The sequence below is a fragment of the Diabrotica virgifera genome, chromosome 5 (assembly GCF_917563875.1).
Source record: "Diabrotica virgifera virgifera chromosome 5, PGI_DIABVI_V3a".
Taxonomy (NCBI): Eukaryota; Metazoa; Arthropoda; class Insecta; order Coleoptera; family Chrysomelidae; genus Diabrotica; species Diabrotica virgifera.
Window position 1 is genome coordinate 182,193,424 of NC_065447.1, and position 27,318 is coordinate 182,220,741.

Below are 27,318 nucleotides of genomic sequence, written 5' to 3' on the forward strand. Positions count from 1 at the left end.
CAGTTACTCGAGCGCGTCAGATTATCATATGGGGAGAAACGTGGTACCCTGCAGATGTACCTCTGCCATATATTGGCTCTTAACACAGGGGAGTTCGTTTAGGGGGGCCCGAAAAAAAAAATCGATCCTTAAAAATACTCGAAATTGTCAGATTAAGATAAGGTAAGTTAAGTACATGCAAAACAGTGTATATTTAAAAAATCTGACGATTTGAGCGGGGCGTAAGGGAATTGGTGAGTCACAAAGTTTCACAAGAAAAAGGCGAATATTTCGCGAAATGAACGTCACATCGAAAAACTAAAAACTACACGTTCAATATTTTTCAAAAATTTATCGATAGATACCAAACATGACCCCTCGCAGAGAGGGGTGGGGGGTTTATTTTAAATTTTAAATACAAATCCCGCGATATTTAGCAAAATAAACATCAGATCGAAAAACTACAAAATACACTTATTTAATATTTTTGAAAAATATATCGAATGGTACCAGACGCGACCCCCCATGGAGGTGGGGTGGGGGGTTACTTTAAAATCTTAAATGGGAGCCCCCATTTTTTATTGCAGATTTGAATTCTCTGCATAAAAATAAGCAACTTTTATTCGAAACATTTTTTCGCATTATGGATAGATGGCGCTATATTCGGAAAAAACGATTAATGGAAATGGAAAATTAAATTAAAAAATGGCAAGCGCCCGCTAAAATGGAAAATTTTACTTAACTTTTTTTGGTTTTAGGACCTAATAATCACAACCCAATAGGTCCCCAAAGCGCTCGAGTGACTGCACATTTAGCATACTTTGCTCCCCTACCATAACTAATATTCAGCATATAAAACCTACTCGAATTCAGTCGCCCCCATGACTGAAATAGTATAGGTTATGTAAATTCGCAGCCGGTCCCTAGCCGCCCGCGCGACAGTAAGATAACCATTCACTGTAACCACAAGTGAGACTGGTAACAGAATATAATAAAGTGCAACTGATTCACATAAACTCGCCAATATTTTCGTGTGTCTACGAGTAGTTGGCTATTTACTGCATTTGGTAGGTACTAGTAACACATAATAAACTGCTCGTCAAAAGTTAGTGATATAGAAAATTATGTTGATTTTCATAGTTGATTTTTTCACGAACAGACGGATTCCGCTATTTTTTTTTATTTTAGATTTTTCTTTATTATTTACACAATTGTGAAAAGGTTTACTCAAACTTATTTTTTGTACTTATACCGGGTGGAAAAAAAAATGTTTTCTTATGTTAAGTTTGAGACACCCTGTAGGGAGAACGACGTACAAATGTGAGTATACATCAGAATCGTATTGTAGTCTTATGTTTAGTGAACATTTTATTGTTTGAATGTCCCTGATATCTTTAGAAAAAAAAATAGACGGTTTTGTAATTTAACATGTGTTTTAACCGAAACAAGAGTTTGAGACACCTTGTAGAGAGAAAAAGGCACAAAGGTGAGTATACCTCGATATTGTGTTGTACTCTCATATTTTGTGAATATTTTCTTTTTTTAATTTCTCTGATATCTTTAACAACAAAGAAACAAGACGGTATTACTCTTTAATATGTGTTTCTATGTTTCACATGTCTGATGCATGTCGTCAGTTAAAACACATATTTAAGAGTAATACCGTCTAGCTTCTTTGTTATTAAAGATATTAGAGAAATTAAAAAAGTAAAATATTCAGAAAATATGAGACAACAACATAATATCGATGTATACTCAACTTTGTGCCTTTTTCTCCCTACAAGGTGTCTCAAACTTTTGTTTCGGTTAAAACACTTGTTAAATTACAAACCGTCTATTTTTTTTGTTTCTAAAGATATCAGGGCCATTCAAAAAACAAAATGTTCACAAAACCTAACACTACAATACTGTTTTGATGCATACTCACATTTGTACCTCGTCCTCCCTACAGGGCGTCTCAAACTTAACATAAGAAAACATTTCTTTTCTTCCACCCCGTATAAATACAAAAAAAAAGTTTGAGTAAACCTTTGCATAACAGTGTAAATACTAAAGAAAAATCTAAAATAATAAAAAAAATTGCGGAATCCGTTAATCTGTTCACGAAAGAATCTACTATGAAAATTCAACAGAATTTTCTATATCCCTAACTTTTGACGAGCAGTTTATAATAATATATTTCTATTGGACAAATATACAGGGTGTCTACTTGAGTTGGAAACATATGGGAAACTTTTTTATTATTAATTTTACGAAAAAAAGTTATTCTTTATAAAAAGTTCTGCATGCCCCAAAACCTAAGATTCAATTATCAGATATCAAATTTTCTCAATATTATACGAGGTATGTCAAAAAATATGAATTTCGGCTAAGGGTAAAGTACCTTTATTTCTCTCAATATCGAAAATTCTTATGATAAAAAGTTGTTTGGAATTAAAAACTAAGATGAAATATGCAATTACATGCTTCTTATTGAAAAAAAAATATTTTTCTCAAATTTATGGATACCCAACATCGTTTTTAATTATTACAAATATCATAACTCGTTTATTATTCATTTTACGAAAAAAAGTTATTCTTCATAAAAAACTTTGCATGATCTAAAATCTAAGACACAACCATGATATATCAACTTTTATTAATTTTATACGAGGTGTGTCTAAAAATATGAAATTCGCTCAATATTATAGCACCTTTATATTTCACAGTATTTCAATTAGAAGGATGTAATTGCATATTGACAAACAGTTTTTAATTCTAAACAACTTTTTTAATAACCGTTTTCAATATTGTGAAAAATAAAGGTACTTTACTCTTGGGTGAAATTCATATTTTTTGACATAACTCGTATAAAATTAATAAAATGTCATATCTGTTGGTTGAATCTTCGGTCTTAGGACATACAGAGATTTTTATAAAGAATACCTTTTTTTCGTAAAAGTAATAATAAAAGAGTTATCGTATGTGTAATGAATAAAAACGGCATTGTGAGCGGCCGTGGGTAACGGCATAAACGCTGGCCTCATACGCCAGTAGACGTGGGTTCGATCCCTGCCAAAGACAAACCATTTTCATTTCCAATAATGACACGAGCCGTCTCACCGTGCCTCGGAGAGTACGTTAAGCCGTCGGTCCCCCTGGGCTAGTGTACATCGACACTAGTTACTTGAAACAGGGTTAAAGATGTAATTGGCGCTGGAACTATCCGAAAGGATCTCCCCGGCAAAAATTCCATACGATATTATTATTATAATGAATAAAAACGAAGTTAGTATCAATAAATTTGAGAAAAATTTGGAAAATATTTTTTTCCAATTAGAAGCATGTAATTACATATTTGAGCTTGGTTTTTATTTCCAAACAACTTTTCATAATAAGAATTTTCGATATTGAGAGAAATAAAGGTACTTTACCCTTAGCCGAAATTCATATTTTTTGACATACCTCGTATAATATTGAGAAAATTTGATATCTGATAATTGAATCTTAGGTTTTGGGGCATGCAGAACTTTTTATAAAGAATAACTTTTTTTCGTAAAATTAATAATAAAAAAGTTTCCCATATGTTTCCAACTCAGGTAGACACGCTGTAGATAAATGGAATTATTCATCGTCATAAAATATTTATTTGCAAGATTTTTAACTGTTACCTATGGTAACAGTGGTTACATGGACGCTCCGCCAGTAAGACCAGGTATAATAACAAATGAGGTGTCGAAGGAAGGCTTATACCCAAGGAAAATATTAGAGGTAAGAAATTTGTTCTTGGAGTTCCAATTTTAGAGTTGCATTGTAAAGCACTATTTTAAAGTCGCCGTAATAGTACAGGTGATATTATTGGAAGCGCCTTTGCAAGACGAAGCAAACATATTATATTTCTGGTTTCATGCCTCTCTGTCCGTCTGTCTGTCTAAGAATATAACTCCTACGTCATTAGAACTAATATAATGACAAATGAGGCACCCAGTGAGAGATTATAACTTATGGATTGTATAGTAAGAAATTTACCCTCGGACTTTGGGTCCCAGAAATTCAAATAGAAGGGAAACAATGTATTAAAATCGTCGAAATAGTTCGAGCTATAATATATTACGTCGATGCATCTTGGCAAGACGAGAATAATATACAAGGTGTTTGGTAATGAACGTTAGAATGTGTTACAGTCCTGAGGTTAAAATAGGCTAACTTACTTTAGTACGAAAGATGATAATAATCGAAATCCAGGGTGTCAAATTAAACTTTTATTTTATTTATGTTTGAATATTTCCTGACAGGCATGGGATAATAAGACGAAATTTGGTAAATGGGAGTTTTTTGGGACCAAAAATATAAATTTACTACAAAAAATTATGTATTACCTAGGGGGCGCCACATTTGTCGTTCACGCACTCATTTAATACGTTCGTTTTTTTATTACCTACTCTACATATTTTTTGAGTCAAAACATTTATTCCCCTATTATTTTGACTTAAAAAAGGTATACTACATCCATCTCTCCGAACTCAACCGTTTTCGAGATAAACGCATTTTAAATCAGCGATGCAAAATAATTTTTTGCATAATATCATAATATCATAATATTATTATAGTAACATATAGATACACCCGGAAAATAAACTTAAAATTATAATAGTTTCCAAAAATATATTAGTATGGTATAACTAGACCCAAACCCAAACATCCAAAGTGAAAGTTATCCTTTAGCACCAAATTCTTCAGCAAAAAAGTCACACCATTTTGAGCGGCGGGTTTGGGGGGAGAGGGGGGATAAATCCGTAAATTCGTAGTTTTTTAAGTTTTTCGTCAATATGTATTTCTAAAACTATGCGGTTTCGCATGATCAACCTTCTATACAAAAATGTTCTACATTCAATTTCAAATAAAAAATGCTCTATGCATAATCCTTCTAAAATGAACGGTTCCAAAGTTACGGAGGTGGTATGTATAGTATAATTGGTCCAAAAATAGGCCTAACCCAAACATCCAAAGTAGAAGTATTCCTCCAACACCAAATTGTTCTATATAGCCAACATATTGTTCAGTAAAAAGTTACACCATTTTGAGCGTCCAGTTTGGGGGGGAGGGAGATGGGGGAGAAGTCGGTAAATTAGTAGTTTTTTAGGTTTTTCGTGAATATTTCCAAAACTATGCTTTAGCTTAAAAAATGTTCTACATACAATTTAAAACAAAAGATTTTCGATACTTTTTATATTTTTTGGGTAATTTATATTATTACTGATGAAAGAATTTTTTTTAACAGGAGTGTGTTTTGTAAATAAAATTAACTATTTCAGTGACCGATGGTATGTTAGTTATAAGCCCTTAAAGAAACGTCAACCTCACCACCCAAAATCATCATCAATTGCCCAAAAAATATAAAAAGTGTCGAAAACCTACACTTTTCACCCTCCGTAACTCTGGAACCGTTGATTTTATAACAATTATGTATAGGTACTTTTTTGTTTTAAATTTTATGTAGAATATTTTTGTATAAAACATTGTTTACGCTAAAGTAAAGTTTTAGAAATATTGACGAAAAACTTAAAAAAACTACTTATTTACTCATTTCTTCCTTATTCCTCCCCCCCCCCCAAACCGGACCCTAAAAATGGTGTAACTTTTTACTGAACAATATGTGGACCATATAGAACAATTTAGTGTTGGAGGAAAACTTTTACTTTGGATGTCTGGGTTAGGCCTTTTTTTTGGACCAATTATACTATACTACCTCCGTAACTTTGAAACCGTTCATTTTAGAAGGATTATGCATGGGCCCTTTTTTATTTCAAATTTAATGTAGAACATTTTTGTATAGAAGATTGTTCATGTTAAAACGGCATAGTTTTAGAAATATTGATGAAAAACGTAAAAAACTACGAATTTACCGATTTTTCCCCTCTCCCCCCCCAAACCCGACGCCCAAAATTGTGTGACTTTTTTCTGAACATTATGTGGACCATATAGAACAATTTGGTGTTGGAGGATAACTTTCACTTTGGATGTCTGGGTTATGCCATCTTTTGGATCAATTGTATCATACTATATCGAAAATTCTTAAAAAAATGGAATTTATGACGCAATTATATTAATATGAGAACTTACACAATTACTATGGTTTCAAGTTTATTTTTCAGGTGTAACTACAATGAGAAATCTACTATATTGTATAAATTATTATATTGCATCGCAGATTTAAAATCCGCTTATTTCGAAAACGGTTGAGTTTAGCGAGATTAATGTAGTATATCTTTTTTAGTAAAGATATTAAGAGAATAAACGTTTTGATTCAAAAAGTATGTAGAGTAGGGGATAAAACAAAATCTATGCTGAAAGACGTATGTGGCGCCCTCTGGGTAATACATAATTTTTGTTGGCGAATTTAGATTTCTCGTCCCAAAAGCTCCCTCTTGCCAAATTTCGTGTTGTTATCCTATGCCTGTCAGGAAATATTTAAGAATAAACAAAATAAAAGTTTAACTTTGCCACCCTGTATTTCGATTATTCTCAACTTTCGTACTAAAGTAAGTTAGCTTAAATTGACCTATTTTAAGCTCAGAAATCTAAGGGTAAGTTATGGCCCATTCGTTACCAAACACCCTGTATACTTCCAGTTTTTATATTACTTCCCATTGAAAAGGTGTAACCGGAAATGCCAAATTATAGTCGCAGATATATTTCATGTGATGTTTCAATCATCGCATATTGAAAAGTCGAGCTCAAATAGCTCCGGTTTTGATATCATATTCGGATAAAAAGTTATGACCGAAAGTTTGGCAAAAATTGCTCTAAATTATTAGTGAAATGGTATATCAATAGACGCAAAGTTTTTAGACGAAGAGTTCAAATATCGACTTCCAATTCTTCTGGTCACGTTGGGTGAAAACCTAGGACTTGTTTTTGTGTAATTCTAATTCGAATTACACAAAAAATAAATAAAATGAAACATCTAAAAACCTAATACTAATAATACACCAAATCTTTTAATATTTTAAGATTTCAACGTTACAATAAAAAAGAGGGGGACCAAAAATTGCTAATTAAAATGTAACAACCACTGGGCTAATATAAATACATGTGTTTTTATGTTCGTATGTCCTTACTGTGTTTTGTTTATCAGTTTTTACACAAAAAAAACTAGTGACTGGAGAACAGGGGCCTTTGACCAATACCAATAACATACATCATTAGTTAACATTAACCATTAACAGTTGTTAACGAAACTATACAAGATCTTGTACTGATATTCTAAGTTTCTTGTGGGCCTGACGATGCTGTACAATGTGTAAACAGCGAAACCTGTTATCTACTTTAACGTAATAAAACCTTAAAATGCGGATTGTGAGTAGAGGACCTTATTTACCCTTACTACATGTCAATTTTGTCACTCCCGAGAAGGGGTGCTGCTCATCCTTAGGGCAAAACCACACATCAGGCACAATATTACTTTTTTCTTTGACATTTTAGCTATGTGTATGCCAATTTAAAATTTTGAGGTTTTGCAGTATTTTACCGTGAGTGAATGGACTACTACTCTTATACATAAGTGAAGAAAGTTATTTTAAAACTATATAGATTGGCCAATAAAAACATTTGAAACATGTTCAAATTAATTGTAACAAATTATTTATACGTTTCAAATGGCTCGTAAAATATCACAACATTTAAAACTGATCCTTTATTTATATTTCATTAGGATTTATTTTGAAAATACTCCCAACTTCTGTGTTTGTCAGATCTCATGACTGCCCTTTTAGACGCGTAGGTATAATCTGAAAACCAGAAAATGGCCTACAAGCAACCTTTCCAAAAATTATTGTGCACTTGGACCCTTTTTCTGTTCTTAGCATTACGTTTAGCATTCCGGCAATCTGGTAGGAGGTCATATTGACTCTCCAGGGAACGACTTCGTGCGCCCTTGGAGTCTTTCCATAGCCGTAACTGTATCTGCAACTAAAGTTCCAGCAGGAGATATAAAAAATATACTATTTTTTGTAAATATTTAGAAATAACATACATACTAATATTTATAAAGCTTGTATATTAAAAGTGCAAAATGTTAAACGGTTAATAAATAAATGTTTGTTTATAGGTTGCTTTAAATGTGTAATAGTACATTATATACCGCGGGACTGAAGTAGTACATTTAATCCTGAAGGTAAAATTTATGGCCCGACCGCAGGGAGGGCCATAATTTACCTGAAGGATTAAATGTACTTCAGTCGCAAGGTATATACGATACTTTTCGTACTTCCGGTATGATTTTATTAATTATTTCAATAATTTCAATCAGTTTTTTCTCTCTTCAACTCAATTAATAAACTGTCTTTAAAATAAGTTACCATAGTAACATTGCGTTGTGACAGTTATAATTTAGAAACATTGTCATTACTAGTGTCATTGTAAAGAAACATTGTTATTGATAATTATTGGTATCATGAGTGAAGAAGGTGTATCTGATATTGATAAAAGAGCAGCCGAAGTAGGTGAAGAATTGTTACCACCGAAATCTAGAAAACTATACGAGCAGCAGTACGATGCTTTTAAAAAGTGGTGCCGCTTAAAAAATGTGAGACAACCTACTGAAAATGCGCTGTTAGTCTACTTCGATGATAAATCAAAAGCGGTTTGTGCCTCAACTCTCTGGGCACATTACTCAATGCTGAAATCGGTTATTAACATTAGAGAAGATATTGATATAAGTAAATTTCCAAAATTATTAGCTTTTTTGAAGAGAAGAAATGAGGGATTTAAGCCAAAGAAGTCAAGAATTCTCACGTCTGAGCAGGTAGATCAGTTCTTACGGGAGGCTCCGGATGATAAATATTTAATGCTTAAGGTAAATTTGGAAATTTGTTTATATTCAGAAATTTTAAGAAATCAATTTTTTTGTAGGTTGCACTTATTTTGGGCGTTGCGGGAGCTTGTCGTGGAAAAGAGTTGGTTGATTTAGAAATCGACGATGTGAGAGATTTGGGCGATTCCTTCCTAATTGCGATTAGAAACACCAAAAATAAAATTGACCGAAATTTTGTGATCAAAAATTCAGAAAACAGTGCCATCATTAATTTGAATATTAACGTTAATTACCATTCTAATTAATTATATTTTTCAATAAAATATCCCTTAAATTCGTTTGTTTGTGATTTAATCGTTCCGGGAGTTTCGTCAATATTTAATCCCGGAGGGATTAAATGTGACACTTTAGTACCTGTCACAAGGGAGTGAAGTTGTCACTTTAGGCCCGGAAGTACGAAAAAGTTTAAAATTAATAATAACTAAATGGCTGTTTATTAAAATAGCATAGTGTTTAGCCTCACTGTAATTCACTCCACGAAAACTTTATACATCAAGAGGGAGACTCATAATGAAATATTTATTTTTCTTTGTTATCTTTTTATGGTAGGTACATATTATGTATGTATTACATACGTATGTATTATACAAGAAATAGATATTCAGATTATCCGTGCTTTTCAATTTTCCGTGCCACTTCTGGTCCCAAGGAGCACGATTAATCGGGGTTCTACTGTACAGGGTTATTCATTATATTTTGACCCCCCTGTAAACTGCTTTATTTGCAGAATTAGAAAAAAATTTAAAATACAAAAGTTATTTGATTTTTAAATTATGATTTTTTGACATCTATATCATACTATTGACGTCATCCATCTGGGCGTGATGACGTATCGACAATTTTTTTTTAAATAAGAATAGGGGTCGTGTGCTAGCTCATTTCAAAGGTTATTCAATTCTCTATTCAGTAATATAAACATCAAGATAATTATTTATACAGGGTGTCCAAAATTTTTTTTTACTAAATTAATTGCCACAAAAAGAAGAATGTATGTAATTTATTTAATTCAAAATATCTTCTACTGCTGTTAGAAAACAGAAATAAAGGTTTATTGCACATATAAATATTGCTTTTTTACTTAAATTCAATGTTCAAACTGCCAAGGGGCTGATGGGTGGCAGCTTGAACAGTGAATTTAAGTGAAAAATAATGTTTATTTGTTGTATAAACATTTATTTCTGTTTTTTGATAGCAGTAGAATGTATTTTGAATTAAATTAATCACATACATTCTTCTTTTTGTGTCAATTAATTTAATTAAAAATATATTTTTGGACACCCTGTATAAATATTTATGTTATTGTTTCTAATACTGAAGAGGGAATTGAATAACCTTTTAAATGAGAGAGCACACGACCCCTATTCCTATTTAAAAAAATAGTCGATTACATCATCACGCCCAGATGGATGACGTCACTAGTACGATATATATTTCAAAAAGTCATAATTTAAAAATCGAATAACTTTTGTATCATACATTTTTTCCTAATACTCTAAATAAAGCAGTTTACAGGGGGGTCAAAATATAGTGAATAACCCTGTACATATCAGCAAATGCATTTATTTATTATGATTTTAAATGGTCAACTCTTATTTAGTTTGTATCTTTTAAAGGTAGTTGTTCTATCTGAATATTTTGTAAAAAAATACAAACAAAAATAGAAAATATTTACAAGATATATTTGATTCGCTTGAATAAATACTTTGGTATCCAAGAACGGTAAACTATATGTTACCCCCTCTTCCTACTTTGCAGTTTTTGCTATCTAGTTACACATTAACACTGTTACTAATAAAACACTCGTATTCTTAGGTTATTCCGTATTTGTATCTAGAATACTTATCCTAAGTATATGGTAGATATGGTACGAAAATAATTCGTTACTAATAAACTCGGTATAAGTTAGATATTTATAAGTATTCCCACTTTATTCCTAAATAGTAGTTTGGCAACGTTGCAATCTTCTGCGCAGATACTAGGGATGGCGGTTTTTGACAAAACACCGGTTTTCCGTTATACCGGTTTTTTTGCTTACGGTTTAATCTTTTTTTTTTTTAATGAGGTGGAAAGATTTGTAAATCGACTAGGGAAGGTGTCCCTAGTACTGTTGGATTCAACCAAACCAGAGACATACGCTGACGGCACGGTGTCAAAACTAAGTGACAGAGGGCCCCCTTCGGACATCCCTGCCAGGTCACCTACCAACTAAAACCACCCCCTCTTCGACCCGAGGTATCCCTGGACGAGTTCATTAGCGAACGAAACATGGGGATACCCCGAGCAGACCGGATTAAAGGTGCCCTTAGAGCTATTTATTATATCTATAACACTTACCTATTAGCGGTGATCGTGTAGGAAAAGATCTAGTTTCCAAGCGAAGGAACTTGTAACATTGAGAAAAAAAGAGAAGGTAACTCGATACATTTTTATACAATAAAGAAGAAAGAAAGAAATAAAGTTTTTATTATTTTTTTTATTTTGTTTTACAGTTGACCGCTATGAAGGAGGTAGACTCCCTCACCCAGCTTGTTCTACTCTTTCCATTATAGACTTTCTTTTCATGATGCTTGTTATATGGTCGATTATACACTCGAAATTCTCTTTGTTGGTCATTGCAATCTGCATGATGTTGTTGGGCGAGATAGCGCCAAACCTATTCTGCAGCCTTTGTTGTTCTACGAGGAAAACATTGCACCGGAAAATGCAATGTTCCGCATCGTCCCTCTCGTGACACGTGGTGCATATATCATCGTTGGTTTTTTTGATGCCATATGTGTAAGACCTAAAAGATCCATGACCCGTCAGGAACTGAGTAAAGTAGTAATTTAACCGTTTAAATTTACAGCTGTACCAAGCTAAAACATCGGGGATCAGTGTTTTGGTCCAGCGAGCCTTCGTGGTCTGTACCTTCCATTCCCTTTGCCATTTCATTAGCATGTTTACTCGTATGGTCCTTCTCAACTGTTTTAAGTGGCCATCGTGTGCTTCATACAGCATTTATCTCTCTTTGGCTAACAGGTGAATAGGAAGAGTGCGCGCTATCACCTGTAAGGCCAACGTAGAAGTGGTTCGGTACGCGCTCATCACTTTTAAAAGAGGCTTCCTTTGGGCTCTTGTTATGATATCTTTGTACTGGTATTTTAGTACGCTGATCCAGACGGGGGTTCCATATAGAAGGGTCGACTGCACCACTTGGAGATACAAACTTCTCTTGTTGCTGCTGGGCCCTCCAATGTTAGGTATTATTCTCTGGATAGCTGCCGTCCGTTCGTCTGCCTTCTTAACCACTCTTAATAAGTGTTTCGTGTATCTTAGGCCTCTGTCCAGGTCAATATCCAAATACCTCGCACAGTTCGTCGGCTCTAGTTGGCTACTACCTATTTGGAAGGTCAAGTCCTGGCCATTTCTTGGAGCTTTAAGGATGGCCACTTCTGTCTTGTGACCTGCAAGTTCAAGATCATTATTTTCCATCCACCTGTTCACTTTCTCGCAGCATACGGTTTAACCTGGCGGTTATAAACCTGGAAAAACCGGTTTTCGGTTTTTTTAATCCAATAGGTTACAAAGTTACATTTACAATATATTTTAGTTTGAGATACTCCATTCGACTTGATATCAATATGATCAAAATTAGTAATACTATCGAAAGAACATGTATTACTTTTAATACGTTTGTATATTTGTAGAATAGGTACATTTTAACTCATTTAATGCTTCCTGTAAGTATGAGTGTATCGCTTTGAAAACGTAGCGAAATTCTTGGAGATTCGTATTCGTAATCAGTAATTCGATATTCATAGTCAGATCATTATTTTTAGTAATCAGAAAAAGTCATTCATCCACTTTCAATGTCAAGAGTTAAGTGTGAGAAATAGATCATGTTTGCGTCTAATTCAACCAGATCACTTCTTATGTAAATATTATGATTACAAATACCTTTTCAAGGAAATATTATAATAAAACTTAATAATTGTTTCTGACTGATGTGAGATTGCACTTTCAGTTTGCTTCTGTATTTTATAAAATAAAATAAAATTTGAATTATGGTTTTGTTTGGAATAATTACTTGAGAATAATAATTATGATTGGGATCCAAAATAATACCTAACCTAATCCTAATCACCGTAAAAACCTAATAACCGGTTTTTACTTTAAAAAGAAAAAACCGGTTATAACCGGGACAAAAAAACAACCGGTAAAACCGGTTATTGCGAAGTAGAAAAACCGGTTGGTTTTTCCCATCCCTAGCAGATACATAGAACAACGATATATTGCGTCAAATATGTCATTTTTGATTTTTCTCTGTGACTGACAAACCAAATTAACCTAGGCGAAAAGTTTTCGGAATGATAAAAATGAGTTTTTATTGATTTTTTTTAAATACGTTTAAAATACCAGTATTCTTTTTTCATATGGTTTCCTCAGGATTGCTGTATCATTATTATTTTCTGAACAATAACATTCCAAAAAAAAGTTCAATTGAATAAAATTTAAACTAATTGACGAATCATTTTGAAATTTTTTGTGCATTATATGGACTGTTTGACTCAAATTTTTATGCAGTATCTAATTCAAATAAGTGAATCACCTATTATGTTTTCTAAAAATCTTACACCATCTTTAGAAAAACCGATATTTAATTTTGAATTCCTTATCAGTGTATTGTGAAAAGGAATTTATTCTATCTTTGAGAAGTTTCCTTTTTCGTGTAATTTCTAGGATGTTAATTAAATTATCAACTTCTTCGACAGCCGCAACACCCCGTAAACACATTTTTTTATTATATAATTACTCACAAAACAAATCGAAAGATAATATATTTGTGCCTCTGATGACATTGACAGTCCGAAAATAGGTTATACCAGACTTAAACAAGGGTGTGGGTCGGTATAAACTTGGACTAAATTCTTATACCAAGTATAACCTATATATTCCATGTTTATTGGTAGGGATAATACCTATACCTGATTTATTCTCAGTATAACTGTTATCCTTGGTTTATTAGTAACAGTGTATATGCTTAATTACTAATTGAATATTTATTAAAATCACGCCAGCTACGACGAAGATCAGAAGTGGCGTATGTTGTAGAAAGAATAGCAACACTAAAGTAGACACTGAGCACCCGGGCAGGCAATGTGACTCCAATGACTGATAACAGGTAGACAAAGCGGATACTGGAATGGAGATCAAGCTACATACCTACTGAAGCAGATGTCATCAACAATAAGTTGGACACGATCTAAAACGTTGGCATAGGAATTGGATGCAAGAGGCACATGATCAAAATAGATCGAGAATTGTAAGTTAGATCTACGTTCATCAATGGGCAGCGAGTATTGAATGATCATTTATTAAAAATAAAGTATTTCGGTCGTAAATTACTGCGTGTATACTGTATAATGTAGTAAGACTCCTGCAATTCGATGAAGTGAATAGTCAGGACAATTTATTTACTACTTTATATATTTTCTAAATACAGTATGCGGCAAAATAAACAGTACCTATTGAAATAAATATTGAAATATTTATAGTTACTTATAAATAGTTACTAATAAATTTAGTATTATATGATATAGTGATGATATAGATATGAAAGTGATGATACACTATGATATAGGTATAAAACTACTTTCTTTTCTAGAAGACGGCGCAAAGGCTACAACCCCGATCTATGCTGGGTTTCGAGTAATTCACAGTTCCAACCACTCCCAAGCTCCCGAACTGTACCGCCTACTTTCCCCCGCAGCTAACATCGACCTGTCATAATCGAAATAGGCAGACAAATTCCTATCGTTGAATCCACGCCGAGACACCGTTGGAATTTTAACAAAGCAAATTGGCCTGTATACACCAAAGAGCTGCATTCGCTTCATTGACCCGAAGGCCAACAATTATCACCGTTTTTTTGGAATGGTATCTCAATCGCCAAAAAATATATCCCCCGACGTTTCCGAAAGGAGTACATCCCAGGCTGGACGGAAGAAAGCCAAAAACTATATGACGAACTTTTGAAATCAGAAGATCCCGAAATTGGTGACAACTTACTTAAGTCACTGGATTCAACTAGACTTAATAAATGGAAGTCTACCGTAGAACATATTGATTTCTCCTGTTCCAGTCGGAAGGCATGGGGACTGATTCACAAACTGGGCGAAGCAAGCAGAGCACAACACTTAAACAAATCAACAATTGAGTCAAATAAGATAGCCAATAGAATAATTGAGAACTCTCGAGCTCCATCTGAGAAAACTCATACATCGACGGTAAAAAAAGCTCCTAAACAACTTAAATCAAATACCCCCTCAACATCAGAATAATACACACGTGCCTTCTCATTGGATGGAATAAACGAAGCGCTTAACCAAACCAAAACGGGAAAAGGAGCTGGTTTCGATGGAATATATTCTGAGTTTATAGTCCACACTGGTACAAAAACAAGACAGTGGCTCAAAAAATTCTTTAGCGACATTGTGACTACAGCTATGCTACCCCCATAATTCAAACGAACAAAAATTATCGCCATCCAGAAGCCTGGCAAACACAACAAGCTGCCTGAAAGTCACCGGTTTATCCCTTTACTCAGTTGCTGTTATAAATTACTAGAACAACTCTTATATAATAGAACATGTAACACCATTGAGGACGCAGTACCAATTGAGCAAGCTGGATTTAGAAGAGGACGAAGCTTCTGTGATCAAGTGCTGTCCTTAACTATATTCATCGAAGATGGCTTTGAAAGACGTGAAAAATCTGCCATAACATTTATAGATCTTACAGCTGCCTGTGACACTGTGTAGAGAGAGGGCCTTATTTATAAGTTGATGAAGATCATACCCTGTCTCAAAACTTGTCAGCTGATAAACAATCTACTAACTTACAGACTGTTTCAAGTATATATAAATGATGAAATTTATTGGATATTCTGTCCGACAAAATACATGGGACCTTTTCGTAATCTGACATTCCAAATTTTTAAACTGTTCCACAATTAAAACTTCACCTGTTCCAGTGTTCCCATACATCAAAGTTTGTCAGACTAGACACCGTTAAGCTATTAACAAATTTTCAGCTTGCTATTAATCAACTTTTTTTGGTAAGCGTGATCCGGGTTGAATACAAATTAATAATTTTAATTCTAAAAAAATTTTGTAAAACAAAATGTCTCTCTTTCTTTTTAATTACAATAGATTCAAACGTTAAACTTTTTCTGATATTAAAAATTTTTATCATATCATTATTTTGATCATAACCATCTGGTTATAATTTTTTAAAAATCGACTACCTTAGTCCTGTACCATCACTGTCACTTCAAGTATTTCCTTATGAAGTTTTGACACTTGGCAGACATTCGTGGTCCAAGATGGTTGTTAAAGTTTTCGCTTAGGGTTTCACCATATTTCCAGAGGTTATCTTTTAACATCGTCGGTAACCTTTCCCAATTTCAACACATTAGAATGTAGATTGAATTATAATTACAACCATTGTTTGGTTCTGGGACTAGTTCGCAAGTATACGAATAAGTAATCAAACCACAATTTTTTAACATTCAAAATTTCACTCATCTTTTCAATTTTAATAGTGGAATTACTTATTCTTTTTAGGTTCACTGATGATGGACTGATAGGTCCGAAAACGTTCATTCTGAACACATTTTATACAATCCATTGGGATTTTTAAGGATTTTATTATAATATACCTATTATATGGAAATTGTTTTACTTCGATATTAGAGTTTTTTAACTCTATATGGTATACAGCCAACCCAGGGAATTACCCCATTTTAGAAAATCTGTTTTCTTTGGTAATAGATTCTACTTTGAGGAATAACAGCATATATCGCACTAATAATACAATAGTGTCGTAACTCAAAAAAGATGATTTTTCAGAATCAACGAAAAACTCATTATTCATTTCCTATTACAGGTAAACAAAAAATTAATGCATAATGTGTTTCTAATTAATATTAAAGGAAGTTTCTTTGTACTTTTAGTTAAATAAAAATACTGTCAGTGAAGTTATTTAAGAATTTTGAGTTAAAACGGTATTGTTCTAAGCAAAATGTTCAAAATGGAATATTATTTTTAGTTATGACATTATTTATGAAATATTTTGTGTTGCTACAATTTGATTTAGTAATTTTTTTCTGCGGTTTACGTCAGTTATTGGGAAATTTTGCGGACTCTTTGTCGCTTGTTGTAAAATTAAAACAGTTAATTCTACTTTTATACAAAAATAATGAAACTTGGCCTCTTGGTACTGGCAGCACAGCTTGCAAGTCATATACGGCGAATATTGTTGAATTTATGTTAGCATTTTTGTCTTTCTTTCTCCTTTCTGGACAGTTCTGTGTCTTTCAAGTGGTTTCCTTACGTCACAACAATACTGTTTTTTCCATCCCCATCAGCATTTTTGAAATTTTCACAAAGATCACATTGATCTTTTTTGGTGTATGGAAGGAGATGTTAAAATCTTTAGTAAAAATGCGGTTAAAAGTAGTTGCAGACGCAAATGCAGACCCTATTTGAATTTTTCTTCTGTACATTTATCTTTGTAGTCTCGATATCAATCAGCTAAAGACTTGTCACATTGGATATATTCTCGTGACGTCTGAGCTATAAGATAATGTTATTCGACGCGTGGTATAGCGTTTGTAAAATGTTTGACACCGTTATAGATCCCCGGTTCCACAGTATGTTGTTTGCCATGTTTCCCGCGTAATTTGCCATGTTTTCTGCGTTTTTCAAGAGCTACTAGTAAAAGAGCTACTCGATAAAAAGCTTCTTGAAGAAAAGCTTCTTGAGGAAGAGCTACTTGATGGTTTTACTGTTCGACATCGAAACAAACTATAGGTTTTCCTTTGCACAACAAGAACAAAATGCGGATCTCGGTCGGAATTATCGGAATCAAAGTCGCTCTGGTCTGAGTGCACCGGTGAAATGTGATATTGCCTTTGGTTGGATTCTGTAATAGGTTTAACATTACTGACCTTACTAAAGATCACTGTTTACGTCAATTTTTTGAAGTACTTTGATGACTCATAAATGGTGAAGGTATAGGTGCCGGTTGTACTTTCGTAACGTCACCCTATCTGGCACCAGGTTCATTATTTGTACTCACCAGTGGGAATAACGACGGTGAAGAGTTTTCCTGCTCGCCATCCTCAACATTTGTTGCCATAGCAGCAAGTAATCGCCCACGATTACTTGTTGCTATGAATCGCCCTCTTAAAAATGAATTAAGTAATTATTAACAAAGGTAATTGACGAAATGAACAAAAATGTCACGAAGAGTGTGGTAACTCTAAATTTATAAAATAGTTAGTATTTAGTAAGCTTTTTTAATAACATTGCTACACATTTTAAATGAGTTATTCCTATACGTTGATTGAAAAATAGATAATGATTAATAAATGTTTTACAAACAACAAAAAAATGGTTTAAAATTATGATTCAACAATAGTGTAGCATGTCAAAAATAATTAACTGAACCAATAATAGTGTCGTTAGTAAAAATATTATTTTAAAACGTATTTGTGTAAATCAGCAATAGTGTAATAAGTAGAAAAACAACAATGTTATGGTAGGTTCAAATCAACAAGAATGCAATAACTCAAAATATAGATATGCAGATTACATACCTGATTCAGCAATAACGTGGAAACTCAAAATGATGAGCAAATCAACACGTACGTTCCTGATCACTGTTGGCCGCAACTAAAAATGGCACAATATTGTGAGGGCGATAACGACAGTCGGTCAGTCATGAATAACGTCTTATGGCGCCATCTCTTATTCTTTTTTTGTACTATTAAAACGACGGTTTTATTGACTTGTAGGGAATTGAATTTTACGTCTGAATATAGTGTTATGTCAAATTCGAAACATTTTGAGTTACGACACTATTGTATTATTAGTGCGATATATAGGTTATATAGGAATAAATTGGAAGGCTGACATATTACTTGCTTATAAACATATAAGCACAAAAAAACAAAGATTTTATTTATGAACTAAGTAACACCCTCCCTATTTATGGCAATGAATAAAACTTACACAACTCATAAACGGTCAAGAAAGAGTAGAGAGCAAAAAGGTTAAAATATTATTGACTACCGATTCTGACCTTTTTATTTTACTATAAAGATTCTAAAAATTTTATCTCGGGTACGTCTATGACCCTGGCATATCGTAAATATTCTCCATTGGCCTCTTTTTGGTAGGATTTCCGGTCAAAATGTGGGTTTTATTTCGTGCAGTTTTGGGGCGCTCTTAACAATAACATATGTCTATGGGATTCTTAAGGAAATGGCAAATGATAGTATAATAATACATAAAAGATTATAAAAGTATCCTTAAAAATAAGAAAAGCTCATTTGAAGACGCAAAATAGGCTCTAAAAATATAAACGATTTAAAATTACACCAACTGATATTAATTTAAATAAAAGTGTATTTTTTCGTAAATCATCGTAATTTTTGAAAATAATATCTAATTACTAGATGCAAGAGGTTCGAATTTGATAAACTATCTAAAATATAATATTCATTATTGGAAATTAAACAGCCTAAGACGGCGATGAGACTCTAAAACAATGCCATTCGTTGCTTGTGTTAGACAATACAGTGCGAAGCAAAAATATTAGAAGGAAAAAAAAATTTAGAAGGAACCACAAAACATCAAATATGTAGTAGATCTTAAAAGATTATCATTATCAATGACGTTACAGTCCTTGTAAGTCTTTGCCGCCTTTTTAATATTGCCTTCCATGTTTGTCGGTAGTGTGCTAATATTAGTCCAAGTAATTAAGCTTAAAATAGGACAAAACCTCGCAATTTTTACAGAATGGAACGATTTGCTTGAAAATTTGAGAATAAGTAGTGGATAGTCCAAGGATCAAAATCTATATGATGCCGAAAGGCGCTTTCACCATGGTGGTGGTTGCCACCGCATCACAGGGGTGGAAATTTTAACCGCAAAAGTTGGAAAAAAGATTTCTTCTAAACAAAAGACGTTCTATACATTTTTTTTTATAAAATTAATAGTTTTCTATTTATTCGCTATCGAAAGTGTTAGTTTTATATCGAAAAAATCAATGTTTTTAATCAGTTTTCTGCTAATAACTCAAGAAGTTTTCGTTTTATCAAAACAACTTTGCTTAACAAAAATATACCTACCTTTTGAAAAAATAAACAAAACCGTTTTTTTATATTCTTTAAGACCAATAGTAATCGAGTTATACTTTATTATATGTTAGCTCTTCTTCACCAAATGCTAAATATTGTAGTTTCAATGTCAAAAGACGGGAAAACTATGCATTTTTCGAGGATAATTTTTTGTTGAAACTAATTTAAAGTATTTAAACATATCTATCTCCAAAAATAAAAAAGTCTCTAGCTCAAAAATTAAGTGAATTATAATGAACAGAATGTCAGTCCCTATTTTTTTCAAAAAAAAAAAGTGATCGGAAACAACCCCATAATCACTACCTACTCTAATTAAAATTAGTCATTGCTCTTATTTTGTTTTTTTTTTATTTGTGTATTGTTAATAGGTCCTAGAAGTTTGACCGGCTTAGAATGATTAGTTTTTAAAAGAATGGAGTTAAAATCGAATAACGAATTTTTGTAGTTTGGTAAAAATATCTTTTCTTCCAAATAGAAAGATTAGCATCAGAGATACAAAAAATATTTCAATATCAAATTGTAGCTTATTTAATTCCCAATAACTTGGTTTTTGGGAATAAAAATTTTTTTCTCCCAAAGAACAAAAATTTTTTCTACGGCAACAACTGAGTGAGCTATTGATAATTAAAACTTGCAATACCATGCAAAAACCATCTTTACCAACCCTTTCAAAGTCATTTTTTTGCGATTGAGGGTTTCAAACGTATTTAATATTAACAGACTTACAGATCTTGTGAAAGCCTACAAAATTATTTTTTAACAAACTTTCTAAGATAAAAAATAAAAAAGTTACGGTTAAAAAATCAATACATTTTTTTGAACAAAAACAGGAGAAAATCAATTGGAAGCATAATAATGTAAGTTGCGGTGTTTTTAGTCATTGGCCTTATTCATTCTTCTTTATTTATGTATTATTAATAGATCCTAGAAGTTTGACTGACTTACAATGATTAGTTTTTAAAAAATTGGAGTTAAAAGTGAATAAAGAATTTTTGTAGTTTGGTAAACAATGCCATTTTCTTCAGAATAGAAAGGTTAGCATAAGAGATACGAAAAAATGTTTAAATATTAAATTGTAGGTTATTTAATTCCCAAGAACTTGGTTTAAAAAAAATTTTTCTGCGGTAAAAATTGAGTCTTCATAAATGAGTAAGTGCATATAGAAAAACATTGAATTTTTCTATATAAAACTAACACTTTCGATAGGGAATAAATTGAAAACTGTTAATTTTATCAAAAAACTGTATTGAACATTTTTTGCTTAGAATGAACGTTTTTATCAACTTTTGCGGTCAAAATATAATAAAAAATTTCCACCCACGAGATGGGGTGGCAACCACCCCCATGGTAAAGGCACTGTTCGGCATCATATAGATTTTGATCCTTGGACTATCCACTACTTATTCTCAAATTTTTAAGCAAATCGATCTATTCTGTAAAAATTGCGAGGTGAATAGCTTCGGTTCCTGGACTATAGTTATTTCCTATAATCTAACTGCCATTTTGTCCAGATCCTCTCTGACTGTATCTTTCTACCTTTTTTTTCTTACTTCTTTTCTTACAGTCCAGTATCTGTGATCATTCGCAAATCTCATCCTGTTAGTTCAATGAGTTGCTGGTAATTTAGAGCACTGGATTGTGAGAAATCTTTAAAAAACGTTTATTACGCTGATTTCTGTACATTTTTGTCTACCTGATCCTGGTTTTCTAGTGTATTTTCCGGTCTGATGATACTTCGTATGAGCATCATACATGGTACTTTTGGCAATATTCACTTTCCAATCTTCATGTAATGTCACAACTTTTGCATTATTTTCGGTTATCATAGTAACATGATTTCAAAACACTAATGAACAGTGATCTGAATTTATCCAACTAAACGTAAAAATTGTCATAAATACAGTAAGAAATGCAAAAAATATGCTGCTACTAAACAATGTATAGCACCATTTTCTACCAAATGTCAAAATTTTGTTTCTATTTCGACCGAAGATTTAAGAACATTAATAGAACCGCTATTATTATTATAAATGAACGTTTTTTATTGTTTATTTCTCCCCATTAAAACCACTATATACATACACTAACAAAACTTAAAAAACCTACAGCATACCAGCGTCCGGATTTTTGAAGTCAATACTTCTTTTCGTTCAGTATGGAATTGTGGCGGAATGTCAGAATAATAATAAATTATAATGTAATTTAATGTAAAACACCCATTACTTTACCCGTGAGTAATATTTTATTACTCACGGGCTTAAGTTACTCACGGGTCATTACTCACGGGTTGAAGTTAAATTCAAGTGGTGCATGGCACTTTTAATATACCTATTAGCAAATAAAATTACTTAAATTTTAACTATTTATAATGGGAAATAAGCCACAATATCATTAAATAATGATTTTTATTAACGTTTCGACGCCCAAATCGGGTGCCGTTGTCAAAATACAAAATACTCAGTAGTATTTTGTATTTTCAAAACGGCACCCGATTTGGGCGTCGAAAGGTTAATAAAAATCATTTTTTAATAATATTGTGGCTTATTTCCCATTATAAATAGTTAAAATTGTAAAAATGCCACAAGAAAATAGCTTTACAAAAAAATTACTTAAACTTCTTTATTTAATAAAATCGTTATTGTAATTTATATCAAAAATTAAATTTGAAAAATATTTAAAGGATTTTTTGGTAACAATGGTTTCGTATATTTTTTACTTTTAAATTTCAACATTTGACATTTTAAGATTGAAGTTATTAAAAGGTAGATATAAACAATGGGTATTAAATCCGTAAAAGGGCTTACGGATATTAAATTTATATCAATGAATTCTATTTTACTTACTCTTGATTGTACAATAGATTTTAATTGAGAGCACACGTTATTTTTTATGTAATTGCCTTAAAACATGTCTTATTTTTAAAAGCCCCCGCGATACAATGACAATAATGACAACTGTTTACTGTTTCATTGTTTCATAAGCTCAAGGAGGGTAATTCTAACAGTGTTGCCATAGTTGTATAAACTATGTTTTCTTATGAAAAATAAAATCTTTCGATTTTAAATAATGTTAATAGTTGATAATTATATTTTTCTACTAATCCAAATAAAATAGGTCGTAGAAAAAGTATAGTATTCTACTTGCATGTAATGGCTATTACTTACTCTGATGAATTACGACACTCGCCTACGGCTTGTGTCGCAAACTTCATCATCGTGAGTAGTAGCCATCATTACATGCTCATTGAATAATATACTATTTTATAATTTGTTTTATATTTTTTCATAAATAAATGTAGTATAGTAATAACTCCGAAATTACGGCAGTTAGGTATAGGAAATATTACATGAAAAATAATCAGTATTTCTTATAGATTTCAAAACTCAAAAAATATACAGGGTTTTCTATTTGAAATAAGAACGATCTGACTAAGTACAATGTAAGTACCACTGTAATATCGGCCGCATAAGAAGACCCACACATAAAACTCACACTGTACTCAGTACATAATATAATGTTATAAAGTATGGTGCAAATGTCTGGAATAAATTCGTTATTTCGTAAAACTACAACTTTATAGGTCGATTTTTATTTTTAAATTATGATATTTTGGCATAATATATACCATACGAGTGACGTCATCCATATGGGCGTGATGACGTAATCGATGATTTTTATTAATGAGACTAAGGCCCGCTTGCTCATTCGGAGTTCAACTCAAGTTCAGCGCCATTACCGAGTTCAAGACATGAAGTGCGTACCACCGTACAACGCAATTCATGCCTTGAACTCGGTTATGGCGCTGAACTTGAGTTGAACTTCGAATAAGCAAGCAGGCCTTGGTCTCATTAAAAAAAAAAAAAAAAAAAAAAGAATGTGTGTGTACTTTGTACGCACGTAAGAATTTATACCTCTATTATATGATTTCTTAAAACTAAATATATTTACTTTAAACAGTTTGTTTTAATTTTTTTAAACACCAAATTAATTTTGTGCTTATCGCTTTCAAAATAGTGCGGCAGATTCGTGCAAATATTATAAGAATTGCACATTTAATGATAGAAGCGTATAATTTGGTCCACATATAATAATGCACATATAAAGGTTCAAATTTAGATATGAGGCCAACTCAGATTTTGTCTTTTGCAAAAATGGCGGTCATTCAAAATGGACGACGATACATATATGACTAATAGCACGATATCTTTTGAATGAAAAGTCCGATTTCAACCAAATTTGGTACGTAGGTTCGTTTTGTGATTTACAAGATCGATGTCGTGAACTGGAAGGATCGGTTTACCAGAAGTTGTGTTTTCCTGGTTTTTTATGTAAAACTATTTTATATTATGTAAATAATTTTTTTTTAAATTTTTCACCCTGTATATATTAATTTTTCAAAATGGTAATACCACTATTGAAAACAGCGTAAGAATATGTTTTAGGAAGTATTTTGAACTTTTTAGTTATGTTAATTATAATTACCATTTAATAAATGCATAACGTATCTTCACATGTACCTATGTGTGGCAGATTCGTGCAAATATTGTAAGAATTATTGTACGTTTAATGGTAGAGTCATATAATTTGGACCACATATACTACACATACAAAAGTTCAAATTTAGATATGAGGCCATCTCAGATTTTGCCTTTTACAAAAATGGCGAGCATTCAAAATGGCGGCTATATATATATGTGACTAATAACTTTTGAACGAAAAGTCCGATTTCAGCCAAATTTGGTATCAAGTTTTTTTTTTGATGAATAAGATCGAGGTCTTGAACCGGAAGAATCGGTTTACCAGAAGTTGTGTTTTTACTGTTTTTTATGTAAAAATATGTTGTTGTTTTTACTTTATCGTAATACATACGCAGTATGAGTATAATAGATAAAGTTATAGGATCGTGGAAAAAATTTTTTTTTTCAGATTTCACTTTTTTTCGACCTTTTGAGTCCCCCTGAGTCTAAAAAGCAAATAAAAAAACATTTCGGAAGTATGTACGTATGTACGTACGTATACGTACGTATGTCGCCACCGCCCAGCAAAAACTACTGGACCGATTTCGATGAAATTCGGTATGAGTAAGTTTAAGAGAATTTTGTCGAGAAACTAAGCTCTTGAAAAAAACCTCTCAAAGGGGGGCCGAAATAGGGGGGTTATTTGGGGCCCATTCTTGCAAATTTTGACCGAAACGAATGAAATTTAATTTGAAGTTAGCTCATCGATAGGTAAATAGAAATACGGAATTTGACATTTCCAAATCCAAAATGGCGGCCAGCATGGCCGACCGCCCACCCCATACATTTCCCTACCAATCTAAAAACTTGTTTAAGATAAATTTAATTTGAAAAAACATTTATATAGCCAAAAGATAGGGCTATAACAAGGATATTATCGTTTTTCAGAAAAAGTTATGGGTTGCCTATATTTAAGGGGTCAAAATTTGACATAAATTTGAACTAAATTTTATCAAAAATGACTCCAAGGAATTTGCTTATTTTTTGATATATTTTTGATATCCTATCAGTAAATTGAATAACATTGGTCAGATTTTTTAACTCCTCATAGGAGGGGAGTTATGAATTTTTTATAAAAAAATATTCGAGTGCCCGTAACTACCTCTGTAATAGAAACTAAAATTTGAAATTTGGCAGACATATATAGTACTTTGTTATCTATTAGCACAATAAATTTTACCCACAATATGGCTTCCGGTTTAACCGGAAATGAAAAAAAAATCTTTTTACATATTTTGAAAGAATGTAAAATTATTTTTCCAATGACATAAAACTCGTTGCTGTAACTCAAAAACTCGAAAAGTTACAGAAAATTGAAATTTTGCTAGAATCTTGTGTGTGTCCCCTCTCACGCGATCATAGCAGAGCATTATTATAGGGCAGTCAATGAGGGTATTTGGCTCCGAATTCCATCCTACTACATCGATGTACTTGATATTTTCACAGTAAGTAGGGAATAGCTTAAGAAACAAAATCTACCCTATATACTATGGCCCTTTTATCTTGGGGCAATTCCCACCCCTTCAAGGGGATGGAAAATTTATTGGTCGAAATAAGCATGGAAGTGGCTAGAGAACCTATTTTTAAGCAAAAACTGATCTATACTTTTTTTGAGAACTCAATACTTTTTGAGTTATGCGTAGTTGAAAATTGGCCATTTTCATTTAAAAATGACACGTTTTCGGACGGTTTTTTGTGAATACCCTAAAAACCATGCATCAAACTAAAAACACTATATAAATTTTTTTTTAATTATAAATAACAAAGAGATTCGTTCCTTCGTAAATTTTCTATTTATAATACAAAAAGAGATATGGTAGGTAAAAAGAGTTTGTTTTTTGGTGCATGCTCAAAGTTCTCATGCTTTTGTAGTGTTTGAAAAGGCCTTTAAAACGAGCACCGTTAAATGTCGGTTACATTCAAACTAAGCGGGATATGGTGCAAAAAAATATATGACTAATGTACTTTAAGGAAAAATGAGAAGTACATACATTTAACCCCTCATTCACCAGAATTTAAATGCATTGTTTTTCTTTTGCAATACCTCTTAGTATAGTGTTATTTGTACTTTCAAAAAGTTGGACGGGTGAAAAAAATAAGATCAAATTATAGAGCGCATTTTTAAATTTTCTTAAAATTCTTCCTTTTGCTCCATGCAATTCGAAAATAAAAGTATATAGGATAGACCTTGAATTAGGAGATTGGGCTTTATGCTACTCCCAAAATTTCATTACAATCCATGCAGCAAAATGCAAATATTGTAAACTATTAATTTCTCAGAAGAATGGACTGATTTGAAATGAAAATATGACTAATATTCTATTGATTTATGCAATTATCTATAGTGTGTCCCCGAACATTTTCTCAAATTCGGGAATTAATGATGCGTATAACCATAAAATATTTTCAAGTATACAAGGTGTTTCTAAAATATCAAAATAACGAATAACTTTGTTATTTTTATAGAATGCCAGTGTCTAGTACGATAACAATAATAGATCGGTACGATAAAGTTCTCGGGCGGCCCTGCCGTCCAGCGTTTTTTTTTCAATTCTTTCACCCTGTATATATTAATTTTTCAAAAAGGTAATACCGCCATTGAAAAAGTGTAAAAATATTTTTTAGGAAAGATTTTGAACTTTTAAATTATGTTAATTACCATTTAATAAATGCATAAAATATCTTTACATGTACCTATGTGCGGTAGATTCATTTTGAATGCCCATCCATTTTTGTAAAAGACGAAATCTGAGATGGCCTCATATCTAAATTTGAATCTTTGT